This window comes from Humulus lupulus, chromosome 1, assembly GCF_963169125.1.
Source record: "Humulus lupulus chromosome 1, drHumLupu1.1, whole genome shotgun sequence".
Lineage (NCBI taxonomy): Eukaryota > Viridiplantae > Streptophyta > Magnoliopsida > Rosales > Cannabaceae > Humulus > Humulus lupulus.
In genome coordinates, this window is record NC_084793.1 from 102,106,407 (window position 1) to 102,113,969 (window position 7,563).

Here is a 7,563-nt window from a genome sequence, read left to right on the forward strand (position 1 = left end):
TAGTATTTGACTACTTTGTTTACTTGTATCTCATTTAGAGATTGACTCTTTTTTGGGATTGCTAAATTATTTTTTGGAGTCTAATGTCAAAACTAGATATTTATGCAGCATTGTTCCTTTGTAAATTTCTATTTAATTAGCATTTGAAACATTAGTGGTGAAATTTGGGTTTTCAATAAGGTCTTCTATTTCTTTGAAACTCTTTTGTGACTCTTTAATTTAAGGTCAATCACTAGAGTCTTGCTTGGTTTCTCACCAATGTTATTGGTACTTCAGAGTTATACACAGTATATCCCTTTGCCAATCAGTGACCTTGATTATTGGTTGAAGACACCCTCCATATATGTTTTTGATTGCTCTGCGGCTGGGGGAATATTGTGAATGCTTTTATTGAGGTAAAGCTTTAACTCAAAACATATAACGAATTGATATATGTATTGATAATTAAGGTGCTACGTGACATGAATTCATTATCTGTAATTCAGATATTTATATATAAATATATTTGTAAATATAGTGACTTGATTTGATGGTTTGGCAGCTTCATGATTGGGTTGCTTCTAGCTCCTCTGGATCCACAAGGGATTGCATTCTACTTGGAGCTTGTGAAGCACATGAGACTCTTCCACAAAGTGCTAAATTTCCTGCAGATGTGTTTACGTCTTGTCTCACAACACCTATTAAGATGGCTTTGAGATGGTGAGCTTCTTTTCTTGTTCGTCTGTTAGGATCGCCTATCGCGTTTATGCATCTTTATTTGAGATCATGCAATTTTTTGGTTTTCCCTTGTGGTGTTTATTCCATATTGGCTGCTTCCTAGTTATTTTTAGTTTGTCAAATAAAAGTCTTTTAACTGTGCTGTTTGTTTAAAGCTGTAGGAAGTTAGAAATGGCATGGTATTTAAAATACAGAGAAATCAATCCTTATTCCTAAATCCAACTCGACCGATGCCTTGTGATGTGATTGGTTTGAATAGATGCTTTGAAATATACACAAGTTAGCTAATCTCTGCCTATATTTTGGGCAGTGAATGATTTTTCTTATGAGACTAAATTTTTTATGTTGTATTTTAAGTTGTGGATAACAATTGGTTTTTATTTTTTAAGATAATAATTGGTTTTTGTGCTGTGGATCATTAGATCTGTTTTATTAACATAAGGATGTAATATTTGCTTCTACATTTACTATCATTCTAGTCATAGAAATTTAGTATAGTTTAGTTACAAGTTTAATTGTTTTGCACCTATAAGGGCTCTATAACCCATGCTTGCAAACTGGAAGTGACATCAGGGAAATAGTGTTTGAAGTGTTTGTTGATAAGGAAGTTTTATACTGTATTTCAGATGAATCTGAATCTACTTTTCATGAGGCTTTTCTTAGTCGTCTTACGGAAACTGGTGCAACAGAAAGTTCATCTTTATGTGACCTTCCTAAACAGATGGAAAGTGATCAACAAAGAGCCTCTGAACAGACTAAGAACATCTTAAGTAATTTAGTTGCTGCTGTTGACAATTTGTGGTATCTAAAAGATGGAATACATACTGTAGTCTTGAAAAAACTTTCAGAAAATGGTAAGAGCTATGTGGGTTTTACAGTTTTATTTTTGTATGATACTTCAAGCACTGATCTGTAGACTTATCTCAGTTTTTGGTGGATCCTACTCCATTTTCTAGGATCTTGCAGGCAAAGGACACCAAGTGAATTAGATAGAGAGGTTAAGAACTTGAGGGTGGCATTTACTGACCTGTTTTTGAAGCATAACACTTTCAAAGAAACTGCAAAGCCATCGAGACATTGATGCAAAGAATAAAGCCGAGTCTTGTGTTCTAGCTTTGGAGAAAACTAGATAATTTCTTTCAAGTTGATTTACTTTATATGCTTACAGGTGGAAACTAGCTTAAGTCTTTTGTTCTTAATAATAAAAGGACTTTTTTTTTACAATGTGCAGGTATATTGAGATGATTTCTTTGGAGCAATTCTTGACAACATTTGTAGTTGAGGCCTTTAGAATGGAAGAATGTATTTCACTAATTTTTGTATACGTTTCTTGTTTTGTATTTAGTGATAAAGGAATCTGAATTGGGCATAAATTATGTTGTAATATGATTTCTTAAGCCTAGACTAGTAGACTAAATATTGTAATTACATTTGAGTAATTAATAAAAATCTATTTATGTTACCTTATTTGGCTTCAACTTTCATATTTGTTTTCCTAGTTTTATGTAAGTAAAAAAAGATTATGTTTCTCTAAGCTAATATAACACATGTGTTATACTAAAGTGTAGTATAACACAAATAATGTGTTATACTAAAGTGTAGTATAACATAAAAAATGTGTTATACTAAATTGTAGTATAACACAAAAAAAGTGTTATACTAAAGTGTAGTATAACACAAATTTATAAGTATTGAAATGTGTTATATAATCGACTATAAATAACATAATTAAACACTTATCTATTTATTAAAATAACACAGAAATTGTGTTATCGTTGACAGTATAATAACACATCTGTATAACAATGATAAAGTGTTATGTAAAGTACCCTAACCTACGATAACATAGTCGGTCTTAACACATCAAAAAGTGTTATGCTATGTTTTGATAACACATTTTCGGTGTTATTAAAAGCATTTTTTCTTGTAGTGTAAGGTGTGTAAGTTGATGAAATCCATGTGTGGATTAAAGCAAGCATCTAAATCTTGGAATATTACATTTGACGAGACAATTAAAACATACTACTTCAAACATAATGTCGACGAAGCATGTGTGGATAAATATGTTAAAGGTAAAGTGGTGGTTTTCTTAGTTCTTTACATGGATGAAATTCTCCTCATTGGTAACATTGTAGAGACACTGTCAAATGTGAAGAAGTGGTTAGCTGAAAAGTTCCAAATGAAAGATTTAATTGGAGCGAGCTATGTTATGGGAATCTAAATCCTAAGGGATAAGAAGAACCAGCTCTTGGCACTTTCTTAGGCTAATTACATAGATAAGGTTCTTGAAAGGTTCTCTATGGATAATTCCATGAAAGGTCAGTTATCGAGCAGACATTGAATTACTCTTTTCAAAGAGTAATGTCCAAAGACACCTCAAGAGAAAGTATCCCTATGCTTCAGCAGTTGGGATTCTAATGTATGCTATGTTGTGTACTAAGACTAACATATGCTATGCAATAGGGATTGTAAGTCGTTATCAATAAAATCCTAGTTTTGAACACTGGATTGCAGTAAAGCATATTCTCAAGTATCTTAAGAGAATGAGAGATTATATTCTTGTATATTCAGGGGGTGAGATATACCTACTGGATACACTGATTCTGATTTCCAATCAGACATAGACAATCGTAAGTCGATGTCTGGGTCAATGTTCACTCTTAGTGGAGGAGCTGTAGTATCGAGAAGCATTCAACAATCAAGTATTTCAGATTCAACCATGGAAGTCGAGTATATAGCGGCTTGTGAAGTAGCTGAGGAAGAATTTTGGCTTAGAAAGTTCTACACTATTCTTGAAGTAATTCCAGATATGGAGAAGTCACTAATCCTGTAATGTGACAACAATGGAGTAGTAGCTAACTCTAAGGAACCTAGAAGCCACGAGAGAGGAAAGCATATAGAAATGATATACCATATGGTTAGAGAGATTGTGCACTGAAGTGATGTGACTATTATGAAGATAGTGTCGGAATAGAACCTAGCAAACCCATTCACCTCACTTGGTAAATGTACTGTATATAATAGAGATTTAATATGACATTACTAATATGAATTATCTATCTTTATGCACTTACCGTTTTCCATAAAGAATTATTTTTTATCATAATATATGATCATTGGTAGACCAGACTAAATCCTAAGTAATCATGAACTCTTTTTAGTGCTTATTGGATCTTTCGATTCACTCGTTAAGGATTCTTAGTATAATGAGACTAGTGACTTTTGTTTTGGAGAGTCAATATCATGAATGATTGGGAACATGATTTACAATAATAGAATCCATACTTTCCTAACCAATCAAATATTGGTTCCCTTAATGGTTAATTTTGGAACAGAATAATTATTTAGCTCAAATCTATAATTTGATTATAAATTAATTATTCACTAGTGAATTAATGGTACTTAAGGAACAAGAAGTAATTAGATGGGTAAAATGGTAATTTTGACCAAATCTAATTAACGAACCAATAAATGGAGGACAAAACTACATTTATTGATTATATTAATGGACTATAAGAAAAACAAAATCTGTAAATACAATTATATAAATACTTAGAGTGAATTTTCATATTTATAGTTGAATAATCTTGGAATTAATAAATAAGATTATTAGATTAAAGAGTTTAATTAATAATATGGTTTATTGGAGCTTCGTATTATAGGTCCATGGTTCCCATGTTACCTCTGTCCTACACTGTCAAGGGTAAGGATGTCAAAGGAAAGATTTGTAGAGAGAAGACCATAATTGCAAAAGAATTAATTTTCTAAGGCAAGGAGAAAAGTATGTGATAATTATGGACACTTGATTAATTTTAAATTAATTAATTATTTAACTATATAGTTTTTATTCTGAAAAACTTTATGTTAAAATAAATATTAATCAAGTTTGGTTTAATATAGAGAGAGATTAATATTTATAATAAGATATTTATTTATTTATTTAAAACTGATATTTTAAGATAAAGTTAATTTTGAATTAACTAATATATATCTTGGGATAAATATATTATCTTAAATTTATTTAAATAAAAAAATGAGAAAATGAGGGAGTGTTACTAATTGGCTCACATGACGCCTACCAATGATATTTCCTATCCCTGGGATTTGAATTTTGAATTTCAAAGTAATTTGTTTATTTAATTATTCTTTTTAAATATGATTTGAATTAAATAAGTAGTAACTGATCGGTTTTATTTTAAATAACATAAAGATTAATTAAATTAGTTAATTATCTTTATAAACCTGAAAAAGAAGCGATATTTTTCAAGAGGTTGAAATAAGTTGAAAAATAAGTTTTTTTTTTTACTATCAAACTCTCTCAAGAAAGAAATGATAGAATTTCCTAATCCTGAAATTTTAAAAATTTCTATAGCCTCTGTTTTTTTAGTCCTCTCTAGATCTCATGGTTGAGTACATCTAGAGAGTCTAAATCAACCTCTGAATCCTACATGCCCACACACATCCTTGTGTGTTTGAGGATTGACTTGGAAGGCTAAGGTGTGAGCTTTCAGAACGGATAGGAAGATCGTTGATTTATACGAAAAGATTCAAGGACACTTGATAGGCTACGAGAGGTAATCTCTAATCTATATGTGTGTTATTTAATATATCTATATATATATGATACTGACTGGCATTATTAATTTCTTAAAAGATCATATTCCATTGTGTATTCTTGTTTTTCTAATTTAATATCAACAGATAAGGTAAACAACAATCTTATAGATATTGTCCTTGCTACCGATGCATAGGTATCAAAATAATCTATGCCCTCCTTTTGTCTAAACCCTTTGGCCACCAATCTTGTCTTGTAGACTTGAATGGTACCATTAGTGTTGTATTTTCTTTAAAATACCCACTTGTAACCAATTGGATTTGATCCTTGTGGTAGATCAACAATCTCTCAAGCGTGGTTAGATATAATTGAATCCATCTCATCATTTATTGCCTCTTTCCTAAAGTTAGAGTCCCTTGAGGACATAGCTTCTTGGAAAGTTTTAAGATCATCCTCCATTTGAAATACCATAGGACACTTCCAAGTGTCTCCCTTGTGGTTTCCCTTTACTAGGTAAATAGTCTCCACTTAAGAGGTTTTATCTTGATCACTTTCGAAGACCATCGTTTTCATATGGCTATAAAAATCCCACCCTTTGAACTATAGTAGGAACTATAATGATTAGCTCTAGATTGGGGAACAAGCTAGCTACGGTTGGGACCTCTAACTCATGGATTATTAGGGGTGGGGGAGACTCTAACAAAATTACATCGGGAACCCTTTCAGACTCAATCTCTTCATTCAGGCTAGCCTCGTATTTGGCTTGCCTAAAGCTCAGGGTAAAGGCGTCGTAGTCTAAGGTATACCCAAGTCGGATGTTTGTTCCATATTGCTAAAAAATGGTGGACCTAAATTGGAAAGTGTTATTTACAACTACTGTATATTTAGGGTAGGCAAGATCATAATGGAGGACCAGGAGGTCGACACAATGTTGCAGCATGACATCCATGTCTGGATCCTTAGGGTGCCTAGTGACGACTTTCCTCGGATCGTGTCGTGCTAAAACAAAACTAGCAGTAGCCTGGTTAATTTCACTATAAGGGTCACCTTGGTTGGAGGTGTCGACTGCTATCCTTGACTCTGCACAACCTTGGTTATTATTCTGCTCGCCTTGTACATTCCTCCTACGCACCAAAGGTGCGACCTCTTATTCTTCTTCTTGACCTCCTCAAAAATTGCTAGAGGTCTCTTAGGACCTCAAGGTTTAATGGCCATGGTTTGAACCTCCTTCACTACCAAAAAATAGGCCTTTCTCGACAGGCTTGGCCCACCGAGAATTTGGGCACCAAGATTGATCATGTGTTCCATGTCGGCGGTTTTTTCCCACTGAGATTGGGTACCCAATCTCGGCAGGCCAATTAATGCGCTCCGAGAATGGGTAATTTTCGATGGCTTGTGGAGCAATTTCGACGAGCTTCATCTTGACGAGCCTTTTGTGGACTACCAAGATAGGCTTCCATCTTGGCGGCCCGAGCTCCCCAAGAATGATTGTAATAAGTTATTCTCGACAACCTTGTTCGGCCTTCCAAGATAGATAGGGTATTTCAGGGGGAAATAATAATTGTAGTTTTTTTTCCTATTTCCCCCTGCTATATCTCATTTATTATATCTTGTATTTACAGAATACCCAGATAATTGACTGTAGATAGACATATTATAGAATATATGTATATATATATATGATAACATGCTATCTAAATATTACCCAAAAAATCATAAAAATGTATATAGATGTTGCAAGTTAGTAGTTATTAGCCTATCTTCAAACTAATAAGCTAAATGAAAGTCTAGATAAGTACTGTAGTCATGTCGGCATACACTTAGTGATGTAGTCCACCCATTCCTCATGCAGAGTGTTGATCGCATCCATTGTATATATGGTTTTTCCATGACACTACAAAATAAAAGTCAATATCAAACTATACATTAGTAGTGTCTTGATAATTGAAAATTGAAATTATAAAGATATGTTAAGTACTTACATGTTTCAAAAGATATTCTTTTGGGTCTTTCTCCAAAGTGAAATCTCTTATTAGCCGCATGACGTAAAAACCACACATGGTAACATTAGGTTGTCGAGGACCTTGAATATATATATATATATTAGACAAATTATTATAATAAATCAATCAATTATAAAAAGTAAATAAAATGAAATAAGTTTCACATTTGAAATCATACTTGAACTGGAAACCAAGTGATGCCCCCAACCTTCGTTCTCAGATTATATAAAACATTGCGTATTCCAAGTGCACTAAAAATTAAATGAATTTTCAATTAGATGATGCACT

General features: G+C 32.7%; 1 long non-coding RNA gene across 1 annotated transcript; it reads left to right on the forward strand.

Annotated features, from left to right (window-relative positions):
- The first annotated feature begins 274 nt into the window (after positions 1-274).
- On the forward strand, positions 275-1,786 carry LOC133815201 (uncharacterized). The gene is made up of 3 exons (XR_009884813.1): positions 275-395; positions 542-699; positions 1,674-1,786. It is a non-coding gene; the product is annotated as an uncharacterized LOC133815201 (long non-coding RNA).
- The last annotated feature ends 5,777 nt before the right edge of the window (positions 1,787-7,563 follow it).